The following is a 23,681-nucleotide window of genomic DNA, read 5'->3' as shown; positions in this document are numbered from 1 at the left end:
CTAGTTATCATGTCATTATTGTCTTCTCAGGTACATCTTTTCTATGAGGTTTCATTTGGGAATGAAAGCTCCGCCTTTCATTGGTCCTTCAGCTGGACATTTAAGTTAATGTTTCAAATATTCAAAAATTCTTTTTCTTTCTGTTTCTTTCTCAGAGTCACTTGGTGTTTAAAGCTAATTGTGTGGCTTCAGTCTCCTGGGGAACCACGTAACCTCTTCTGACTTCCCGCTGGCAAGTTGCTCTCACAAGAACTTTTGGATTCTCACAACCACGTGAATGTCATTCCTTGGGAGTTCATCTGAGGTTTCAGCTTACTCTTATTTGGTAATCTGTGAGTATTGTTAATATTATTGCTAGTTTCATATTAATAAGTTGACTTTCCTCCCCATTCTACCAGGAAGGATTTTGTGTGTGTGTGTGTAAGGAGGAGTCAGAAGCATTTCTGTTCTCTAATAGGGCAAGCAATATTACTCAGAGACTCTGCGTACGGCTGTTAACACTGTACATTTCTCATGCTGGAGGAGAGCACTGAGCACATATCCTTGTCACCAATACTCTCCACATTGGACCAACACTGTTCTAAAGTAGAGGACATCTGTAGCCACATGGAACTGTGAAACAGCCTGCTCTATTAACAAGACAGATAATGTTAGCCAATATATACACCTGTATAGGATCCACAATGCTTCTTAACTAGAAAACTGTTTGTAGGGTCTGTAGCCTAATCCTTTTGAAATCTCTAACCAAATAGAACCCTATGCTAACACTGACTACCTAGAGTTCTTCAACCAAGTCTATACTTCAGGATTCTCCTCATGCCCTAGATATCTTCAACTCTATTCTAAAAATATATCTGTTCTTTGTTCTATTCTTGCAGAATCCTGCTCTTTATCAGTTGATGAACTAATGTGACATGCCTGCCATATCTAAGGTATCATCAGATTCTAATGTATTAATGGTTTCCCTCTCATGTAGCATATTTGCATTTTAATGGAAGCATACTATAGACAATTAGTTTAACTTCACAAATGTCAGCTTAATTTGGTAGAAATTGCTAGAAACAAGACAGAACCTCAGGGTGGGGGGGATAACATATTTTGAGGTAAATGGGACTTTAACATTTATTTAATTATATCATATAGGCATATATCAAAGTTGGTTTAATTATTTGTTAATCAGCTACAGCACAGAAATAAAATTCTCTAAGTCAAATACATTTGAAACATCAGAATTATCCATAATAGGACATTCCAATGGAAAAGTTAGGGTATCACCTCTTTTCAAACTTAAAGCTTTTATTTTTTAAAAAAATTTATTGGATTTTTTCATTACCATTTAGTCCCCATATATCCCCTTTCTCCCACAATCACCAAACTGTTGTCTATGTCCATGAGTCCTTTTTTCTTTCTCAATCCCTTCACCCCCACCACCACCACCCCCGTTAGCTGTCATCCTGTTTTATACCTAGGAGTCTGTCTCTACTATGCTTGCTGGTTCAGTTTGTTCATTAGAGTCTACATATAGGTGAAGTCATATGGTATTTGTCTTTCTCTGACTTGCTTATTTCACTTATCACAATATTCTACAGGTCCAACCATACTGTCACAAAGAGTAAAATTTTCATCTTTATTATGGCCTAGTAGTATTCCATCATGTGTCTTACCTACTTATCTACTGATGGACACTTGAGTTGCTTACATATCTTGGCAATTGTAAATAATGCTGCAATGAACAAAGGAATGCTTATGTTCTTTTGAATTAGTGTTTTGGGTTCCTTTGACTATATTCCCAGAAAAGAATTGCTGGGTCAAAAGGCAGACATAGTTTTAATTTTTTGAGGTATCTTCATACTGCTTTCCACAGTGGCTGCACCAGTCTGCATTCCCACCAACAGTGCAAAAGAGTTTTCCTTTCTCCACAACCTCACCAGCACTTGTTTTTTGTTGATTTATTGATGAAAGCCATTCTGACAGGTGTGAGACAGTATCTCATTGTGGTTTTAATGTGCATTTCTCTGATGATTAGTGACATTAATCATCTTTTCATATGTCTATTGGCCATCTGTGTGTCTTCTTTGGAGAAGTATCTACTCAGGTCCTTTGCCAATTTTTTAATTGGATTGTTTGGGGTTTTTTGCTATTGACTTTTGTAAGCTCTTTATATATTTTGTATATTAACCCCTTATCACATGTATAGTTGAATATGTTCTCCCATTCTGTGAGTTGTCTTTTTATTTTATTGATGTTTTCTTTTACTGTGAAAAGACTTTTCAGTTTGATGTAGTTCCATTTATTTATTTTTTCTTTTGTTTCCCTTGCCTGGGAAGACATATCTGATAAAATGTTGCTATGAGCAATATCTGATATTTTGCTGCCTATGTTCCTTCTACAATTTTTATAGTTTCAGGTCTAACATTTAAATCTTTGATCAATTTGAATTTATTCTTGAGTGGTGTAAAAAGATGGCCTAGTTTCATTTTTTTTTTTGCATGAATCTGTCCAATTTTCTCAGCACCATTAATTAAGTAAACTATCTTTAGCCCATTGTATGTGCTTGCTTTCTCTGTTGAATATTAATTGAATATAAAGGTATGGGTGTATTTCTGGGCCTCTATTCAGTCCCATTGATCTTTGTGTCTGTTTTTATGCCAGTACCATGTTGCTTTGATTATTACAGTTTATAGTATAGTTTCATATTAGGTAGAATGATTCTTCCAATTTTGTTAGTCTTTCTCAGGATCACTGTTGCTATGCAGGGCTGTTTATGATTCCATATAAATTTTTGAAATATTTGTTCTAGTTCTGTGAAATACATCATTGGAATCTTGATAGGAATTGTGTTGAATCCATAGATTGCTTTGGCAGTATGGACATTTTAATGATGTTAATTTTTCCTATCCATGAACACAGTATGTGCTCCCACTTATTTGTATCTCTTCAATTTATTTCTTTAGTGCCTTCTAATTTTCTGAGTACAGGTCTTTTATATCCTTTTGAGGTTTATTCCTGAGAATTTTATTCTTTTTGAAGCAATTGGGAATGGGGTAAAACCTTCAACAAAATATTAGCAAACAGAATACAGCAATGCATCAAGGAGATCATACACTATGGTCAAGTGGGATTTATTCTAGGAATGCAAGGTTGGTACAACATTTTCTAATTAATAAGTGTGATTCAACACATAAACAAAATGAAGAATAAAAACCACATGATCATATCAATAGGTGCAGAAAAAACATTTGATCAATTTCAGCACTCATTTATGATAAAAACTATCAGTAAAGTGGGAATAGAGAAAAAGTACCTAAACATAATAAAGGCCATATATGACAAACCCAGCATCATACCCGTCAGGCAAAAACTACAAGTATTCCCCTTACGATTGGGAACACAAAAGGGATGTCTGCTTTCACTTCTCTTAGTCAACATAGTACTGGAAGCCCTAACCACAGCAATCAGAAGAATTAAAGGGCATCCAAAATGAAAAGGAAGAAGTAAAACTTTTATTCGCAGACATGATACTCTACATAGAGAAACCCAAGGATTCCACCAAGAAACTACTAGATGTTGAGCATTTTTTCATGTGCCTATGGACCTTCTGTATGTCCTCTTCAGAGAAGTGTTTGTTCAGGTCCTTTGCCCATTTTTTAATTGGGTTGTTTGTTTTCTTGATGTTGAGTTGTATAAGCTCTTATAAATTTTGGAGATCAGTCCCCTGTCTGTGATATCATTGGCAAATATATTTTCCCATATGGTTGGTTTCCTTTTCATCTTGCTGATGTTTTCTTTTGATGAGCAGAAACTTTTTAGTTTGATGTAGTCCCATTTGTTTATTTTTTCCTTTATTTCTCTTGCCTTGGGAGATGTATCCGTGAAGATATTGTTACGTGTGATATCTGAAATTTTCCTGCCTATGTTTTCCTCTAGGAGATGCAAGTAAAAACCACAATGAGATACCACCTTACACCTGTCAGAATGGCCATCATCAACAAATCAACAAACAACAAATGCTGGCGAGGATGTGGAGAAACAGGAACCCTACTGCACTGTTGGTGGGAATGCAGACTGGTGCAGCCACTATGGAAAACAATATGGAATTACCTCAAAAAACTAAAAATGGAACTGCCATTTGAACCAGTGATTCCACTGCTAGGATTATACCCGAAAAATCCTGAAACCCTAATTCAAGAGAACTTATGCACCCCTATGTTCATAGCAGCCCTGTTTACAATAGCTAAGTGCTGGAAACAGCCTAAGTGCCCATCTGTAGATGAGTGGATCAAAAAACTGTGGTACATCTACACAATGGAATACTATGTAGCAGAAAGAAAGAAGGAACTCCTACCATTTGCGACAACATGGATGGAATTAGACAGAATTATGCTTAGTGAAATAAGCCAGGCAAAGAAAGCAAAATACCATATGATATCACCCAATACAGGAAACTAAAGAGCAACACAAACAAACGAACTAAATAGGCAAAGACTAGAATAGTAGTCAGTAGGGGGGAGGGGGGAGGGAGAGAAGGGGGATAAGTAAGGGAAGGGTCTAGTCAATGAACGTATATGAATGACTCATGGACATGGACAATGGGGAGGGATATAATTGTGGGAGAAGGGATGGGCTGGGAGGGGGGAGCAATGGGGGGAAAATGGGACAACTGTAATTGAATAACCAAAAAATAAAATTTAAAAAAAAAACAAACGACTAGAACTGATAAATAAATTCAGCAAAGTAGAAGGATACAAAACTAAAATCCAGAAATCAGTTGCATTTTTATATATCAATAATGAACTAACAGAAAGGAAAATTAAGAAAACATACTTACCAAGAAATAAGCAGGAAGAGGAGACAAGAAAAGCCACAAAAAAACTTCAATAGTACATATTGACAGTGACTTGGTCCATTTTAGCACATCCCTTTTATACTAACAAACCAATAAGAGCTTGGCCTGAGTCAATTTTATAATTCTTTTGTTTTTTATATAATAGCAAAATATCTATTTCAAGGGATACTATAAATTTGATGGGGAAAAGAAAGAGCTATTTATTATTACATGAAGATCTTTGTTCCCACTCTGACACAGTTGAGTGGATCACCCAACAACATTTTAAAACATATCTAGATAGAGGTAATTCAACAATAATAGAAAATTTAATTCTTGAGTTCAAATTATTTCTAATCTAGCAAAGAAATTCTGAATACATATGAAAACAACCTGTGTAGATATAATTTCTGAGAAATGTAGGAATGATTTAATCACTTGGAAAAATAGACAAAATCTCTGTAAAATTACATTATTTTTTAACAATTCTGCATATCCATCAGAGAAAATTTGGAAAATACTGAGTGGTTTATGGAATAACATGTGAAGTGGTACAAATCCTGCCTTATAGTGACATGATTAATTCCTTCCACTCAACAAGCAAATTTTACTGAGTATATGTGTGTGAGGGCATTACATTTTAAAGTATTAAGATGTTATATAGAAAGCTATCATGCTTTTTTCACTTAGTACTAAATTATTAACTTTCCCCCCATACAATATATCTTTTTCAAAAACATATACCTCATATTTTTTGTCCAAACTGTTAACAATACCTAAGTAGACAGTGTGAGAAAACAAGCAAACTACATATAATGTTAGAAAACACCAGGTACAGTTAAAGCCATCCTTATTTTAAAAATAATATACTTAAAACACACACAAACATTATTAAAATAGAAAGGCAGGGGAGTGGGCTCTAATAGAGTCTATAAAAAAATACCAGACAGACAGCATATTGGAACACTAAGGACTAAGAAGAAAAGAGTATCTCTGAACATTATTAAATAGAGCCCATAAGAAATGCTTTTAAGTTTTTGAAATTCTTTATAATAATATTGTTTACAGCTATTGCTTCTGAAGTTTTTTAGCAAAGGAATCTTATTTTTTCATATGAAGAACCCCAGTATAGAAAACTTGATAAAGGGTTGGCTTGGAGCTAGCCAACCATGGGTGATCAAGAAAAAAGCTCAGCTCTGGCTTTAGATAAGTAACTGTAATAGTGAGCTCAGTCTGGCACTGTTATTATCTTGGAAATTAGAAATTACCCAGCCTCCTTACACCTTCCCACCTGGAGCTACAGACTCAATGTGGTGCCCTGAGCTCTTGTATAGGCATTGTGCATTTATGGGAAACCTCCAGATTGAGAATTTTAACTATAGCATTTGGAAATATGCTTCCAAGACCTCATCACAACTTAAAAAGACAAAAAGCAGGATAGAGGAGTAGAAATATCTCTGCTGACAAAGTTATAGGCAGGTTAGAATTTGGTGCCAGGTCTGCCCTCAAATGTCCCTGGGTTGGGTAGAATGTGAAAGAGTTAATATAAGTGAATGTCCCACTTTACCTGTAATCTATAGAATTAATTTATCATTAACTCTGACAAATAGGGAAATGAAGTGTGGAGAGGCTAAATGCTGGAACTCACACAGGTCATGAGTTTTGAAGTATCAGATCCCAGTGCAGTCTCATTCTCAAGGCTGAATTCTTCCCACTTCACAAAACATTCATTTCATACATGGATCCTTTCAAAAGTCATTTTAGGGAAGTTCTCTGAGTTTTATTTATTTCATTTTCTTATTTCTTTGGCGGATAAAAATACCCTAATATAAAAATCAGATTTCAAAACAAATAAAAAATTATGTGTGGGAAAATGATATATAGTAGTTCTTTTAAAAAACATTATAACATGTTAACTTTGTGTAGTGACTCCTGATGATGAGATAACAGTGGTTTATTTTTTATTCTATCGTATATGTATGTTTACATATCTCTGCTAATTAATAATGGGAAAAAAACTACTTTATTTGTTAAAAATGAAAATAAATGTTAAAGATTTACAAGTCATGTTTTCCTCTATGTTTAAAATGGTTTAGATTTTCCATAATGAACAAATAGTACTTATATAAGTGAGAATTATAATGTTACTTTTAAGTTTTAATTTTTTTTCCATTTTTCTCATTTCCTACTTAGAATAAACCAAAATTGAGCACAGTTGAACAAGAAAATCTTTCTAGCCAGTATTTACAGAATTTATTTAACCCAGAAGTAGGATTAAAGTACTTTAAATAATAATAAAGGTCATCATTTTAAGAACTTTCCATATGCCAGGCACTGTTTCAGGGCTTCAGACATATGGTATCTTCAATAATCCAACAGTCCTATGAGATTTTCATTTTGCAAATTAGGAAACTGAGGCATTGAGTTTAGGTATCTTTGCCAAGATGATGGAGGCTGGAGTTGAAGCCAGGCAGTCTGGAGGCTGGAGTTGAAGCCAGGCAGTCTGTCCATAAACCCTGCCCTAATCATAATGTTGTCCTTCCTTAAAGAAAGCATAAACGGTGGCACAGAGATGACAAGTGCTTCCAGGAGAAGCCAAATAGACTTGCCCATGAGCCATTGTACAACCCTCCCTAGCAACAGCATGCTTCTAGAGTCTAAGCACATATGACCTGGTATCCATACAAATGATGAGGCTGTTTGCAATACCACAGTTCTTCTACTTACTAGTAGAAGGCTCTTCATGCAAGTAAACATTAAGAATCCCAACACATTTTGTACCAACTTGCTTCCATAGTTTATTCTCTCCTAGGTTAGAAAAAACAAAAGGAAAAGTAAACATAAATACACACACATGCACACACACTGCATGCACATGAATGTGTACACATACACATATGCATACATATACAGCACATATATGTCTCTGTGTGTGCATGTATATATGAGTGGGGGGGTTTCTTTTAATTAAAGAACCAAAATTTGACTCAGGGAGAGAGTTGTTGGTTTAATCACTAGCATCACTTCCTTCACCATCTTGATTATAATTTGCAATAATTTAGAAAAGGAAAACGGAACAACAATAGTATCATAATGTTCTTTTCCATGGGAAAGAAAGATTAAATGCCAAAGACCTATTCAACTTGAGTATGAGAACCTATTATTTTCTAATAAATCTTTCATGGTGGGATGAATTTACAATTTTAACAAATTATTAATTAATAGAATCTGAAAGATTTGTGATGTCTCCAGCCTTGGACAGGAGCAAACACATTCCCTCATATGCTTCTCTCTAACAAGCAGTTGCCTTGCCTGAGGGATGGTGGCTCAATCATTCAGCTACTCATCATTCATTCAACAAATACATGCATGAAATATTCTAAATGTCAGGTATTGCATAGAGTACATTTGTGAACAAGTTAAAAATTCAGCCCTCGAAGGGGTTTATTTTCTAGTAGGTCAGGTCAACAGCAAACAAACAAAAATACATCAATGCTATGAAACAAAGTAGGTTAGGAGAGAGATGTAGAATTGGGAAGAGAGGGAAGGGAGCCTTACTTAAGAAAGAGGGTCAGAAAAGATCTCTCTACCAAGGTAATGTTTGAGCAGAACAGTTGAGAAAATGAAGTGTGTAAAATTCTTGGAAAGAAAGGTCCAAGGTAAGGAAGTTGTAGTTCAGATGCTCTGAGGCAGAACTAGCTTACATGGTTATGAACAGCGAGAAAGTAATTACTGCTACATGATCTAACCTAGTAGGTGAGTCTCAAATATGGGCAATGTTACCACCCAGGTACATCTGAAAAGGCCTGGAGACCATTTTGATGGTCACATCGAAGGTGGTGGGGGGTGAGTTTTACTGGCATCTAATACGTAGAGGTCTGGGATGCTGCTAAATACCCTAAAATGCATGGCCCCCACCAAACAATTGTCAAACCCAAGATGTCAATAGCGCCCACAGTTGAGAAATCTTGTTCTCAATTCTCCTTTATAGTCTTTCACAGACTGCTCTGTCTCTTCCTGTGATTATGGAACTCCATGATTAAGGAGATAATTTAGACAGGAGACCAAGACAAGCCTTTGTCCCAATTGTATATATCTGCTCATGAGGAATCAGGAACATTGAGCTGACCATATATTATCTGTACCAAATGAATAAGAAGGTACAACATATCAAAAGAACATACAATAACCAGTGATTCCACTGCTAGGATTATACCCGAAAAATCCTGAAACCCTAATTCAAGAGAACTTATGCACCCCTATGTTCATAGCAGCCCTATTTACAATAGCTAAGTGCTGGAAACAGCCTAGGTGCCCGTCTGTGGATGAGTGGATCAAAAAACTGTGGTACATCTACACAATGGAATACTATGTAGCAGAAAGAAAGAAGGAACTCCTACCATTTGTGACAACATGGATGGAATTAGACAGAATTATGCTTAGTGAAATAAGCCAGGCAAAGAAAGCAAAATACCATATGATATCACCCAATACAAGAAACTAAAGAGCAACACAAACAAACGAACTAAATAGGCAAAGACTAGAATAGTAGTCAGTAGGGGGGAGGGGGAGGGAGAGAAGGGGGATAAGTAAGGAAAGGGTCTAGTCAAGGAACGTATATGAATGACTCATGGACATGGACAACGGGGAGGGATACAATTGTGGGAGAAGGGATGGGCTGGGAGGGGGGAGCAATGGGGGAAAAAATGGGACAACTGTAATTGAATAACCAAAAAATAAAATTTAGAAAAAAAAAAAAAAGAAAGAAAAAGAAAAAAAAAGTTTACTATAGAATCATTATTACCTTTATAAAATCTTTAGCTGCAATATCAGGGAATATAAACAAAATAAAATTCACCTTCCTCACCTATTTTGAACCCTCTCTACATTGCTTCATATCTTATCTCTATAACATAACTTAGTCACATATTTTGTAGTACAATCTCTTCATTTCTAATTTGCATCCTAAAAATTTGATAGTAAATGGTGCAGTTACTATTGAAAGTGTTGTTTACAACCCAGGAAGAGGAAAGATTTAAAAAGTGAAGGAAAAGAAGAAAAGATGCAGTCCACAAGATTGGAAATGAAATAGGGAGTTGGCGGGGGGGGGGGTATTAAGAAATAGATCAGCTTGACTGTTGTAGATGTCAGGCATCACTGAGCAAAGACAGTTCTGAGCCGTCCTGGCAAGACTGTGTTGGACACAGAGAATGGAAAGAGAGAAAAGTAGAGAAAGTCAAAGGTTAGAGTCTCTACTTTTCATTATAGTGTTTCCAATACCTTCAAGCAAAATGTGCTCATTTCTGTTACAAAAAGTGTCTAGGATTTTGCTCTTAACAATTCCCTCTTTTGATCATTGCTATTACTTTTCTCCTCTCTTCCACCCACTCCACCTTCCTCCTTCTACTTTTAAGAAGTAGAGCTCTAAGGAGAGAAGCAATGGGAGGGAAATGATTCCACCAGGAACCAAAATGAAGAGAAAAGCTTACGGGCCTAGAAAGTTGTGTTCCTTAGGTTGTACCCACATAAATTAAGCAAAATATGTTATATTGGCATGTAAAGATGCTCAAATAACTATGTCTAGTATATATGTATAAAATTATTAGATTTTAAATCTTCCTGAAAATTTGGAAACTTATGATAATTGTGTTAATGCTGATGACATGTATCTACCAGTTGTATTTTCCACTAAAATATGTGTAATTAAAGATATTAAAAAGTAGGACACTCAGTGGCCTACCCAAATTAAACCTCCCAACACTGTGATAGATGACTTCAAACCAGACATTATTCCCATTTGAGGTAGCAGTATGTATTTATGACTGCATCTGTCTAGTTTAGCAGCTCATTAATAAGACTGTTCAAGAGGAGATTACACTGTTATTGCTTACTGCATTTATTACCTAGGCCATATATCCAGCATGAACAGCATACAGTTCAAGTACCTTCAAAATCAGTCACTATCTTACATGCTGATAAAGCCTCTTTACAACACTGGGTAAATTTACATTGTCTTGGATTAGGGGGAGCTGTGATCACACAGTATATATGAGATTCAGTCTTCCTCCAGAATGGGAAAAGGGAGTGAAAATGGGCCTAGTGAATGCCCACTTTTCCTACCATCCAAGGAAAAAGCAAGTGAATGTGGAAAGCCTTAAGAAGCATCTGGTGCAAAGTTTAATACTGGCCACAACTGGTTGGGGAAATCAAAGTTGATAACCAGCAAGTCTAGATCTTAGAGACTAATCTTGGAATACATGGTTTTTGTGTATGTGTGTATTGGTTTTTGTTTTGTTTTGTTTAAGAGTAGGGATGCCTGGGACATAAACTTAGCATGGACCTGGTGAGCCACAAGTTAATCATCTGCTGTCTGCCTTGAATTTCAGGGGCTCTGGTGCAGTGGCTGGGAATCCCTGAGGTTACAGGAAATTGCCTGGTGGGCGTTGCTTCAGAGGGCTGGGTGGACAGTGAACTGCATTTCTTTTCCCATCAGTGTCTAAATTTGTCTCCATTGTTTCTTTTTTTCTCTCTCCTACTAAAATTGGACTTGAGCCCAGTGAGGGACAACAATATCTTAACAGAGAATCTGAGCATAGAAGACAGAGTCATCTGCATTGTTTGAACTCCATGTGCAACAGAGATTACACCCAGAGAAAACAAAAGAACTACGCAACAGAAATGGCCACAGCCAGTAAACAAGAGAAACGTGACCGCTGGAACCGACGTCTTCCTGCAGAGGCCAGAGTGAGTGAAAAATAATTGTTATTCTCCCACCCTACCCCCATCATGAGCCTCCCACCCAAGAAAAAGAGAATCCAGACAGCTAGGTTTTCCTAATTCTCAGGTTACTCCTTGAGAGTGAGTTAAAGACTTTCAGAAGGTGGAAGAGCAGAAATTTAATCAGTACAGCCTCCTTGCAGTAAATGGTACCCCAGCAGCCTCCAAATATTAATGCAACTAACAGTAGTTCTTTTATGACTGGGAGAAATCTGACTCAATATATAATAAAAGACAGTGTAGTGCAATATTTTTCATTTATATAGGATATTAGACTTACTAAATCAATAGCTCAAAGTCAATGACCCAGATGATACATTCATTTATTATAGTTTAACATAGCAAAAACTTTGCATTCAACAAATATTTCTCTATGCCAGGTTATTAACTCATCAGTGAGCTTAAAGTCTAGTGTTAGATCTCTCAGTAGCTTTGCAAATATGAACACTTGTGATTTTAAGAATTCCATATCTAAAAACATGACATCCACAAAAGGTTAAAAGAGCACACTATTTCTTGATTTTGGATATTCATAGCAAATAAAAAAAAAACATTGTAGAAGTGGTGATGATATTTTACAAGATGGAAACAATGCAAATGGCCACAGACTTGTGTCTCTTGGTACTTTTAAGATAACCATGCATTTTAAGTCTCAATTACTATTGTACCATCTTGAGAAATAAAGACAGGGATCACGGAACTGAGGCTGACTCAGACACACCAACTTAAACTCCCAGTATCCTGGCGTCATTACAGTTGAGCACATCTCAACCCTCTTCTCTTGTGTTTGCTGATGCTATCATTCCTGAAAGTAAGTTATGCACCACAAGCTGCTCCTAAAGAGCTAATGGAAAATTTAAAGACAAAGAAGATGTTTATACTCTTCCCCAAAGTGAAATTAGTAAAAAATTTAATGTTGTTTTTGCAGCTATTCAACTCCTCTCATTTAATTTATTGTGCAATATAATTTATGAACTCAAACAATAAGGTTGGCATCCAACATATGGGAGAATTAAAGGAAGGAATTAATGCATGTGCAGATGGTGATGGTAAGTGAGAGGACAAAGGCTACCAAGATGTGCTTTTTCATAATGTTATTATGTCTCATTTCAAAATCCCTTAATCAAATTTCCAATCTTCATCTCATTAAGCACCTTCTCCGGATACCATGGAAATAAAATACTTGGCAATAATGGCTCTTAGTCATTTTACATCTACTCATGTGATTGTGATAATATTTTTTCCCTTTGATTTTTGCAGAGATATGTTGAACCTGTCATCATTAGGTATTTGGAAAGCAATTTGCAGCCTCTTGACAGTTAGTCTGTCTTCAAGATCTAGTGGAGTATGCAGACAAACATGGATTGATGAGGCCCAAGACAAGCAGAGGACATGCTTTCAAAATACAGCAAAGTACACATTAAAGTCATTTTACATGGGTGTTGAAATTTAAGAGATAATATCAGAAAACAAATTTTGCTAGTATCCTCAAATCAGAAATAAGTGGTTTTGTTGGAATGCAGATTAAGGGAAGTCATACATTAGTCCCCTCAGAACCCTGATGGATTTGTTTCTTCCTTCTAAATCAACTTCATTCCAGGTCTCAATGAAATCAAGACCTCAGAGGCAATGAGAAGAAGAAAAAGGAAACCAAAACACTTAGGAGAGAATATACATCAATCTTCACCTGCTCTCAAGATAGAAAAATAATTTCTTAGACTAAAACCATGAAAAAAAGATTTTTAAAATGTTTATACTTTTGTTTGCAGTATACTAGATACTGTTGTATGCATTTTACAAATACCAACCAATTTAATCATTCTAACAAAGGATAAGATATACCACAAATTAACCCCACTTTACAGAAGAGAACACTGATGCTATGAGAAATAATATGACTTGCTCAAGATGACATTGTTCATAAACGGCAAAGGTTTTTAATGCTTAAAATTTGACTTTTCAGTACATACCTTAAGACCTCTCAAATCCATGCTTGGATTTTTTAGAAAAATTTATAAATTTTATAAAAAGTAAACAGAAAAAAATATAACAGGAGAGCAGGTTATTATTAGAAGAGTCTAGATCAGTGGACTTCAACTCTGGCTACAGAATTACCTGGGAATCTTTAAAAATACCAGTGCTAGTACCCCAGCCCAGGCCAATTAAATTGAAATCACTGGGGAGGAGCCTGGCATTAATATCTTTATTGAAGGCACCACAAGAGATTCTAATGTACAATGTACAGCCAAGGTTGAGCATGGCTGAGATAGATCAAGGGAAATATATAGTATCATTTTATCTTAAAAAAAAAAAGAAAAACAACAATGAGCATTAATAAATGAATCACAGAAAATGTTAGGTGGATGATGACAAAGGATTACTCTTACATGTAAGCAGATATTTTTTGTTTCAAACAACAGAACATCATTTCATTATTATAAAATTAACAAAAAAATTAAAATATTTTTGTAATAATAATGATCTTTTTAGCAAAATAAGCATATTAGGTCTACAATTTGGTAAAACCTTCCTAGATGTATTTAAGGAATATAAATTAAAACACTAAAATTGATTCCACTTCCCAGAATCTATCTTAAGGAATTGCAGATGGGCACATTCAGTCACAAGCACATCTGTAACAATATTATTTATAGTAGTAAATAAATACATTATTGTTACATTGGTCCAGTGGACTTTAGCAGTGTGAGGCATTACAGGGTCCTCTTCTTAAGTAGGAGATAGGTCTATGGTGTAATATTATGTGGAAAAAAAAAAAGAAAACTCTACATTCTATACTTCCTATATTGTATATGTGTAATTAAAATAGTGGAAGGGAATAATCAAAACATTAACAATACTTATCTCTAGGTTAATTTTATTTCTTATAATATCCATAAAATACAATAGACATAAAAGGGAGTGTGTCCAACAAGCTGATTGACCACTAGTGTGGTAAGACAACAGTCATTCAGAAACTGGTCAGACCACCATGCTGAAAGATCCCACCTAATTCTGAGACCCAGGAAATGCTATCATAGCCCCAAATCTAGGGACCTTACTCACAATGCAATTCAGTATGTCAAGACCCTTGGTGAAATATTTGCCTGCTGTACTTTAGGCTTTTGAGCCACTTCAGCTTTTCATACCTTATTGGTATCATATTAGTGCTAAAGGATAAGTAAACATGTGGAGATATTTTCAAAGGTCTGGAAGCAGAATCTGTGTCATTGGATCACATTTCCAAACAACTTTGAACATATTTATGCAAGTTATAAATGTATGCCAATTAGCATACATGAATCAGCACTGCATTCTCAAGCTGCCTATTAATTCCACTTGCTATAAATTCTGAGATTTGCTGATGTTTCAGACCTTAAGAGGCATGATTCCCACTCCACAAGACCCCCATGTTTGAATATCAGCTGACGCTCATGATCTCTGCAGATGGAATTCTTCAGTGTATATATACACACAAATACTCATACACACATATATATTCTTATATGTTTTGCTAAAATTCATCACTTAAAGAATATTTCTTCCTGAAGCTGCATGTCTTATCTGAGCCCATTCAGCCTATAGTAATATCCCATCAGGATTAACTAGAAACCACTACACAATTTAGTAGACAAGATCTAGATTAAATGACTTTCACAGTGGGAACAAAATCTTCCTTTTCAACAAGAAGCTAGAGCAAAGGAAGCACAGAGAGTTAGAATAAACCTCTCTATTTTGTGTGTGTGTGTTTCTTTCATGTTGCCAAGTATTAAATGAGAGGTATCTAATAGCCAACAGGATTAAGAGCCCCAAGGAGAGCATGCTTCCACAGGCAATTACGTCCACTTAGTTACACACATGAGGCATGACTACCTTTTTAGAACCTGAACTCATTTCTACAGTTCACTACTTAGACACAGGAGTCTTTCACTCTCCCAGCTGCCTCATGCCCCTAACCCCCTAACCACCCCACCACCTCCACTTTCCTGTGTGTTTTTGTGCTCACAGGTCTAAAAGGAATGTGTAGAAATGATGTAGAAATGTCTTGGTGGGCATGGTCACACATCATCGTCATTGGTGTAAGAGAAATAAAGCCACCAGTCTTCGTTATAGGTTGCTACTCTTCCTGCTTTAATAAATAAGCCAAAAGGAAGGCAGGTCTATTTCTACTGAAAAGAAGGTACAGAAGGTTGGAGAAATGTTTGGAGACAGTGAAGCACATAATGCCATCCAGCTGTGGAATGCTGAGAACAACAGCTAAGGAATGGCCTGACAAATTGTGATCTGGGAGGCTGGCTCTTTGCTTAAAGATGCAATGTATTTAGCTTCTAAGTGGTTTTTAGAGTTTGAACAAGTCTGTATGAATATGCTGTACAGGATTAAACCCCTACTTCACCCAGTATCCTACTATGGATGGACTTCTCTGTGCTCAGACCTGAGGTCTGCATTGGAGAAACTGCCAATGAAAAATAAAATCATGTCCCATCATCAAGGAACTTTCACCAAAACTAGGAGAATAAGGACAAGGCTAATGACAATACTGACAACTTAGCTATTTCTGCACTCTCCATCACCTCATATGCTTCAGTCTCAAAAAGAAGAAGAAGAAGAAGAAGAAGAAGAAGAAGAAGAAGAAGAAGAAGAAGAAGAAGAAGAAGAAGAAGAAGAAGAAGAAGAAAGAGTTTCCATTGTCCTGTTCAAAACTAACACTCATCCCTACCTGCACTCCACACACCACCCAAACAAGCAGGGCTTGTCCACTATATGCCTCTTTCTTTCCTCTATGTCCAGCCTGTCCCTCTCTATTCCATCTATGCCCCCTATAGAATAAGATAATGTGTTCAAGCTGGTTCCTTTAAAGTTGAAATTCTTCCTACAGTCCTATACTCCTCTCTTCTTACCACTTGTCTCTCCTCTCCTTCAAGCAAAGCACCCAAAAGAATCTTCAACACCTGCTTGCATCAGTTCTCACATTCTGTCTGTGACCTTAACTAATGCATCTTCTGTCTCTATTAATCTAGTGCATCTCTTTTTGCAAAGAAGGGTTTAGTAGATGTCACTTGAATGAACTCTTTTTATATATTAGATACTTTATCTCTTTAGTGTAGACTCTCATCATCTTTAGCACCAAGGTTTCAAGAGCCACCTAATTGGGTCTCTTGTTTTCCAGGTTTGAACTAATGGAATCCATTCTCCAGGCCTCTGCCAAATAATCTTCCCAAACACCAGTCCAACCATCCCAATCTTTCAGTGCCTTCCTACTGTCAAAAGATAACAAAACCAGACATGATCCTTGCCCCATGGAGATTACAGTTCAGAGAGGGAGACAATTAAAAAAAAAACAGGGAAGTAATGAATGGTACAAACTGTAATGATATTTACCAAGTAAACAGATGTTATTATAGAAATTTAAAGAATGGATAAATATTTTAGATCAGGACATATAAAAATTTCTCTCTGAGAAGGTGGCATTAAAGCAAAAACTAAGATCCAGGTGAGAACTCAGGGAACACATGATCCAGGAAGAGTCAAGTCCCTGATTCAAGGCCATGTTTGGCATGCCTGAGGAAGGGCAAGAAGATAGAGATGGTTGGACAGTGAAAAGAAAAGTGGCAAGGAACAAGGTTGCTATAGTAGGCAGGGGTAAATCATGACTGGTCTTGTGAGTCAGATGAAGGAATTTAGATTTTATTACAAGCGTAAGAGAAAGCTTTTGAAGGACAATTATTAGGGGGGACACGTGACCTAATTTTGTTCTTAAAACAGCTTTCACAAATAAAATGATGAGCAGAGAGGCAGCTAACCAACACGACAATGGCCTGAACTTTGCAGGTGTCCATGAAGATGGAAGGAAATACACAAATTCAGCGGCAGGTTTACAGGGCTTGCTGAATGAGAGAAAAGGAAAAGAAGGAGTAAAAAATTTCTCATTGGAACAACCAAGTGGGTAGGGATATCATTACTAAGATAGAGAAGATGGAGAGAAACAGATTTGGGGGAAGATTAGGTGTTCAGCCTCGGATATATTAACTTTGAGATGTTTAGAGACATATTGCAGATAATTAGATACATGAGTCAGGGGAGAGATCTTGACGAATATATAAGTCATCTATGCATGAATTATATTTATAGTCATGGGGACGGATGAGATCATTTGACAAGAGGGTGTCAAGTAAGAAGAGTGTGCAGAACTAAGAAATCCCAAACTTTTAAGGTGCAATAGAAGAATTGATGCTCAAAATGAGACAGAGAAGATGCCAAAAACAAAAGAAAACAGAGAGGTGGTGTGAGAGGGGCCAAATGAAGAAAATGTTTCAAGAAAGAGGACTAATCAAATGTCAGTGGGATGAGGGTTGAGAATTAATCATTTGAGTTGGGAAGAGAGGCTTTAAACTAAAGACATCTGGAAATATACAAATAAATGAGAAAGATTATGAGAAGATAATTCAAGAAGGTAGACCTACAATTAATAAGTTATATAGGAAACATCTAGACCCTCACAAATAATCAGACATAAATATTAAAGAAAAGCATTTAAACAGTAGATTAGTAAACCAGTTTTGAAAGTTTTAATAACAAAATATCAGTCAAAATGTAATAAGATTGGTGTTTTACATATTATTCTAAGACAGGTAAAGATAGTGGCCGAGTGGAAGTTGAGTCCACTTGCTCTTGCCCCCAATTCAGACACTTGGATGGTCTTCCAAAAAATAAACTGAACATTCAACGGAATCTTAGATGATACAAAGTTTGGAAGCCAAGGAGTACAGAACACACTTCACAATGGGCAGTAAGGAGATTTTATAGATTGAAGGTAAAATACCCTGTGAGTGGTGCCTGCAGCCACAGAAAGCATGGTCAGGGATTGCAGCTGTATGGCTCCTTTCCCTACCAGGGCAGGGAACCCCCAGTCTCAAGCCAGGAGTGCCTTGGATACACAAAGTCGGGGAGATCCAGGCTACATACATACACTATTAGCAGCAAACCCACAGCTGCAGTAGTAAATGCCAACTGGGAGAATGCCATAGAGAGAGAGGTATTCTATCTGCACTTGAGTTGGATGGAGGAAGCAAACCACAGTCAGCTGTGACTGTGAGAAACTAGTGACTTTTTGGAGAGGTGATGTATACGGAAAGACAGTGACTCAGTGCTGCAGTGCAAATGCCCAAAAGGACTTTTTAAAAGGGAAGTTGAGGTATGCTGGGCAGGGACCTCACACATAGCTGCCCTGACAGCAAGGGGAAAATATTCAGGGTGCACTTTGCTCCCACTCATTGCAGCTAGGCCGAGAGATCAGAAAGATGCACAGCGATGGGGATTTCTTGGCCCCAGCCCAGTGCAGGTGGCAGGGCAGAGGCTGCGCAGAGTGGAAAGTTTGGGACTCTGCTGCAAGGGCAGTGGGCTGGGAACTAGAAGGGCAGTAGTTGAGCATCTGAGATTATTTACAGCCAGACAGAACCCCGTTTCCTGGCGGAGATTGAACCGCCGAACCTCCCAGAAGGGAAAGGAAGGTCGCATCCAGCGCCCAACTCCTGCAGGATCGAAAGCACTGCCAACAGGGAAGATCTGCAAAACAGGCAGGTCAGGATCAAGAACACCATGTAGGGTCATATCTGTGAGTGAAAGACAAAAAGAGAAACGCCTAAAAGGCCCATTTTGAACTTCTCTCAGAGACAAAATACACTGGTTCCTAGGGCCCTATTTCACTGAGGCCAGCAGAGCAGAAAGATTGGAAATCAGTGCAGCAAAAGGGAATCAGGGCGCTGCCCAGCCTCATCTTGCACACAGAGCTTCTGTCAACCCCAAGCAGGAAAGAGCTGACCCTCTTACACAGATTGGTTCTTCCCTTGAAATGAACAGCTGATTCATCAGAAACTATATATTATTGGAAATAAGCTGGGACAGACCAAGTTGTATGGCCCAAAGGCAGGGGGAACACACCCACCATTTTCCCAGAAAACTGAACCGTGTCTCCCAGGAAAGACCCAGGGGTCCCACCTTCCTGATCACAACAGACGCTTCCTCTAGAGGAAGAGAAGGTGATCTGATAAAAAGGCAGGGGCAGATCAGAAAGAGAAGTCAGAAGGCAAACACCAAACTGCTGAGACTAATTTCATTTCATTCTTCTTCAGAATTTGTGGGATTTTTTATTCCTTTCACATAGCCTTTTAATATTTCTTCTTTTGCTTCAATTGTATTGCAACTAATTCACTATTCTTTGTCTTTCATTTTTTATTCTTTTTATTTAGATTTTATATTATTTTTTATTTTATTGTTACTTCAAATTTCACATTGTATCCTTACCTTGTCTTACTCCATTTTGCCTTCTCCATGCCCTTTCTGATTTTCATTGTAAATTTTATTGTCTCCCATGCTACACCTTGTTCCTATTCTTTTTCTCTTAGTATTTCTTCTCCCTCTATCCTCTCTGATGCATTCTTCCTTCTTTTATTCAGCTCATTCTTTTTTCCCTCCTTATAATATTCTTACTTTCTTTCCACCTTTATAAATTGTGGCTTTTTTGGTGTGGATATGAGGGTTATTGCTGTTCTTCTTCAACTGTATTCCTATTTGTTCACTATTTTTTAAATTTCAAATCACATAGGTTACTCTCCCCCGTCTTACTCCATTTTACTTTCCTCCTTTCTTTACTTATTTGAGTTTGGAATTTTATTTTATTTTTTCCCTTAATGAACCTGGATTCTATTCCCTACTCTTATTATTTTCCTCCCCTCAACTACTCAAACTCATTTTTCTTTGCTGTAGACATCTCATATTCTCTTTTCTCTTCTGTATAACATTCTTATTCTTTTTTCCGCCTTTGTTAATCTTTGTTTAGCTGTCATTGTTATTGACCCTGTTGTGGTTTTTCTGAAATTTTGTTCCCTTTGGTTCACTACCTGTTTTATTTTATTTCAAACCTCATATTATATTCTTCCCTTTTCTTGCTCCATTTTACCATTGTCCTTCCCTGTTTTACCTATGTTTTAAATTTTATTTTCTCCGTTTCTTCACCTTGTTTCTATTCCAAACTCTTATTATTTTTCCTCCCTCTTCCTACTCAAAATCATTTTTCTCTCCTTCAGTCATCTGATATTCCCATTTTCCTATCTTATAATATTCTTAATCTCTCTCCATCTCTATTAATCTTTGCTCAATTGCTGTTGATATTACTGATATGGTAGGGGGGTATTTTTGCTGACGTGGTTTTGGTTTTCTGGGAAGTGTTGCTTTGTTAGCCAGCACCTGTAAAATAGCATACAAGACATGGCAGGGGTTGTGACTCCCAGTCAGCCAGCTAACGGGGAGAACCCACCAATGAGTGAGCCACCAATAAGCAAAGCCCAAATACAGCAAGAGAGCCCACATAAAATGAATAAAGGGCAACCCTAGCACAGACAGATCAGGAGATCAAAGAGACTGCACCAATGAGTACCACTTAAGTCTACCCCATGAAGACAGGCAGGCAAAGCAGAGCAACCTGAGATGTAGAAACAAACAAAAAGAGTCACCTAAAATGGGGAGAAAAAGAAATAACCCTCAATCAAAAGGAAAAAAGGAATCCCCAGAAAAAAAAAGAGCTAAGTGAAATTGAGACAAGCAATCTATCAGACATAGAATTCAAAATAATGGTCATAAGAATGCTCAAGGAATTCAATGAGAACTACAAGAAACTTTATGGAAGCTACAAGGAACATAGTTGGAACTACAGCAGCATGAAAAGAACATAAGAACTATGAATAAGAACCAAGAAAAAATGAAGAATATATCTGAAATAAAAAATACACTAGAAGGAATTAAAAGCAGGATAGATAAAGCAAAAGACCAAATCAGCAAGCTTGAAGACAATGTAGAAAGAAATACCCAGTCAGAGCAACAAAATGAAAAAATAATCAGAAACAAATATAGATTAAGGGAGCTTCAGGACAACATGAAAGGTAACAAATTTCACATCATAGGAATGTCATAAGGAGAATAAAAGAAGCAAGGAATAGAAAACTTGTTTGAAAAAATAATGACAGACAACTTCCCTAACTTGGTGAGGGAAAAAGTCATGTAAGTTCAGGAATCACAGAGGTTACCAATCAAGCTGAACCCAAAGTGACCTACTCCAAGACACATCATAATTAAAATAGCAAATTTTAAAGATGAAGAAAGAATCTGAAAGGCAGCATAGAGAAATAGCTAGTAACATACAAGGGAGCCCCAATTAGGCTATCAGCTGATTTCTCAACAGAAACGCTAAAAGACAGAAGGTATTTCAGGTAATGAAAAGCAAGGACATACAACTAAGACTGCTCTTTCTAGCCAGGCTTTCATTTAAAATGGAAGGTAAAATAAAGAGCTTCCCAGACAAAAAAAAAAAAGCTAAAATAGTACATCTCCACCAAGTCAACACTGAAAGAGATGCTAATGAGACTGCCATAAAAAGGAAAAGAGGGAGAGAGAGACAGGGAGAGGGGGAGAGAGAGAAAAAAACAAGTATGGGGAAAAATGGCAATGAATAAGTTTCTATTACTATAACCTTAAATGCAAATGGATTAAATGCTCCTCCTATCAAAAGATATAACATAGCTGAACGGATAAGAAAACACAACCCACATATATGCTGTCTACAAGAGATCTACCTCAAAACAAGATCTACTCTAGTTAAAAGTAAAGGGATGGGAAAAATATATTCCAAGCAAATGGGCACAAAAAGAAAGCTTGGGTAGTAATATGTATATCATAAAAAAATACACTTCAAAACAAGAGCCATAAAAATGGACAAAGAAGGTCACTACAAAATATTTATGGGAATAGTCCAATAGCAATATATAACCCTTGTAAACATATATGTACCTAACATAGGAGCACCTAAATATATAAAGAAAATCTTGGAGAACTTCAAGAAAGCTATTTCAACAACACAGTCATCATAGTGGATTTAACACCCTTCTATCAACAACTGTTAGAGCTTCCAAACAAGGAATCAACAAGAATATTGTGGCACTGAACAACACTCTAGATCAAACTGATTTAATTGATATATACAGAACCTTTCACCACAAAGATACAAAATACACATTCCTTTCCAATGCACATGGAACATTTTCAAAGATAGAACACATGGTAGGTCACAAAACAAACCTTAACAAATTCAGGAAAATTGAAATAATATCAAGCATATGCTCAGATCAGAATGGATTGAAATTAGAAACCAACCTCAAGGAAAAACTCAAAAACATTCAAATACATGGAGAATAAATAACATGTTATTGAATAATTAATGGGTCAACAATGAGATTAGGGAAGAAATCAAAAAGTATCTGGAAACAAATGAAAATGAACACATAATAGCCCAAAACCTACGGGACACAGTGAAGGCAGTCCTGAGAGGAAAGTACATAACAATACAGGCCAACCTAAAAAGGACAGAGGAATCTCAAATAAACAACCTAACCCTACAGCTACAAGAACTAGAAGAACAACAACAAACAAAACTCAGAGCGAATAGAAGGAAATCATCAAGGTCAGGTCAGAATTAAATGACATAGAGACTAAAAGAACAATTCAAAAGATTAATAAATCCAGGAGCTGGTTCTTTGAAAAGATAAACAAAACTAGAATCATCAAAAAAAGAAAGAGAGAGAGAAAGAAAGAAAGAAATGAGAGAGAGATGACCCAAATAAATAAAATCAGAAATGAGAGAAGAGAAGTTACAACCAACAACACAGAAACAAAAAGGATTGTAAGAAATTACCATGAACAAGTATATGTGAAGAAATCAGACAACCTGGGTGAAATGGACAAATTTCTAGAAACATACAATTTACCAAAAGTTAATCAAGAAGAAGCAGAAAGACTGTACAGACCAATAACAATCAGTGTTATTAAAGAAGTAATTAAAAAACTCACAGCACACAAAAGCCCTGGACCAGACAGCTTCACAGGTGAATTTTACCAAACATTTAGGGAAGAACTAACTCCTCTTCTCCTCAAACTATTCCAAAAAAGTACAGGAAGAGGGAGTACTTCCAAATTATTCTTCACAAGGCCAGTATCACCCTAATTCCAAAACCAGGCTAAGACACAACAAAGA

The sequence above is a fragment of the Furipterus horrens genome, unplaced genomic scaffold (genome assembly GCF_987537825.1).
Source record: "Furipterus horrens unplaced genomic scaffold, mFurHor1.1.pri manual_scaffold_12, whole genome shotgun sequence".
NCBI lineage: Eukaryota > Metazoa > Chordata > Mammalia > Chiroptera > Furipteridae > Furipterus > Furipterus horrens.
This window is presented reverse-complemented; position numbering follows the sequence as displayed.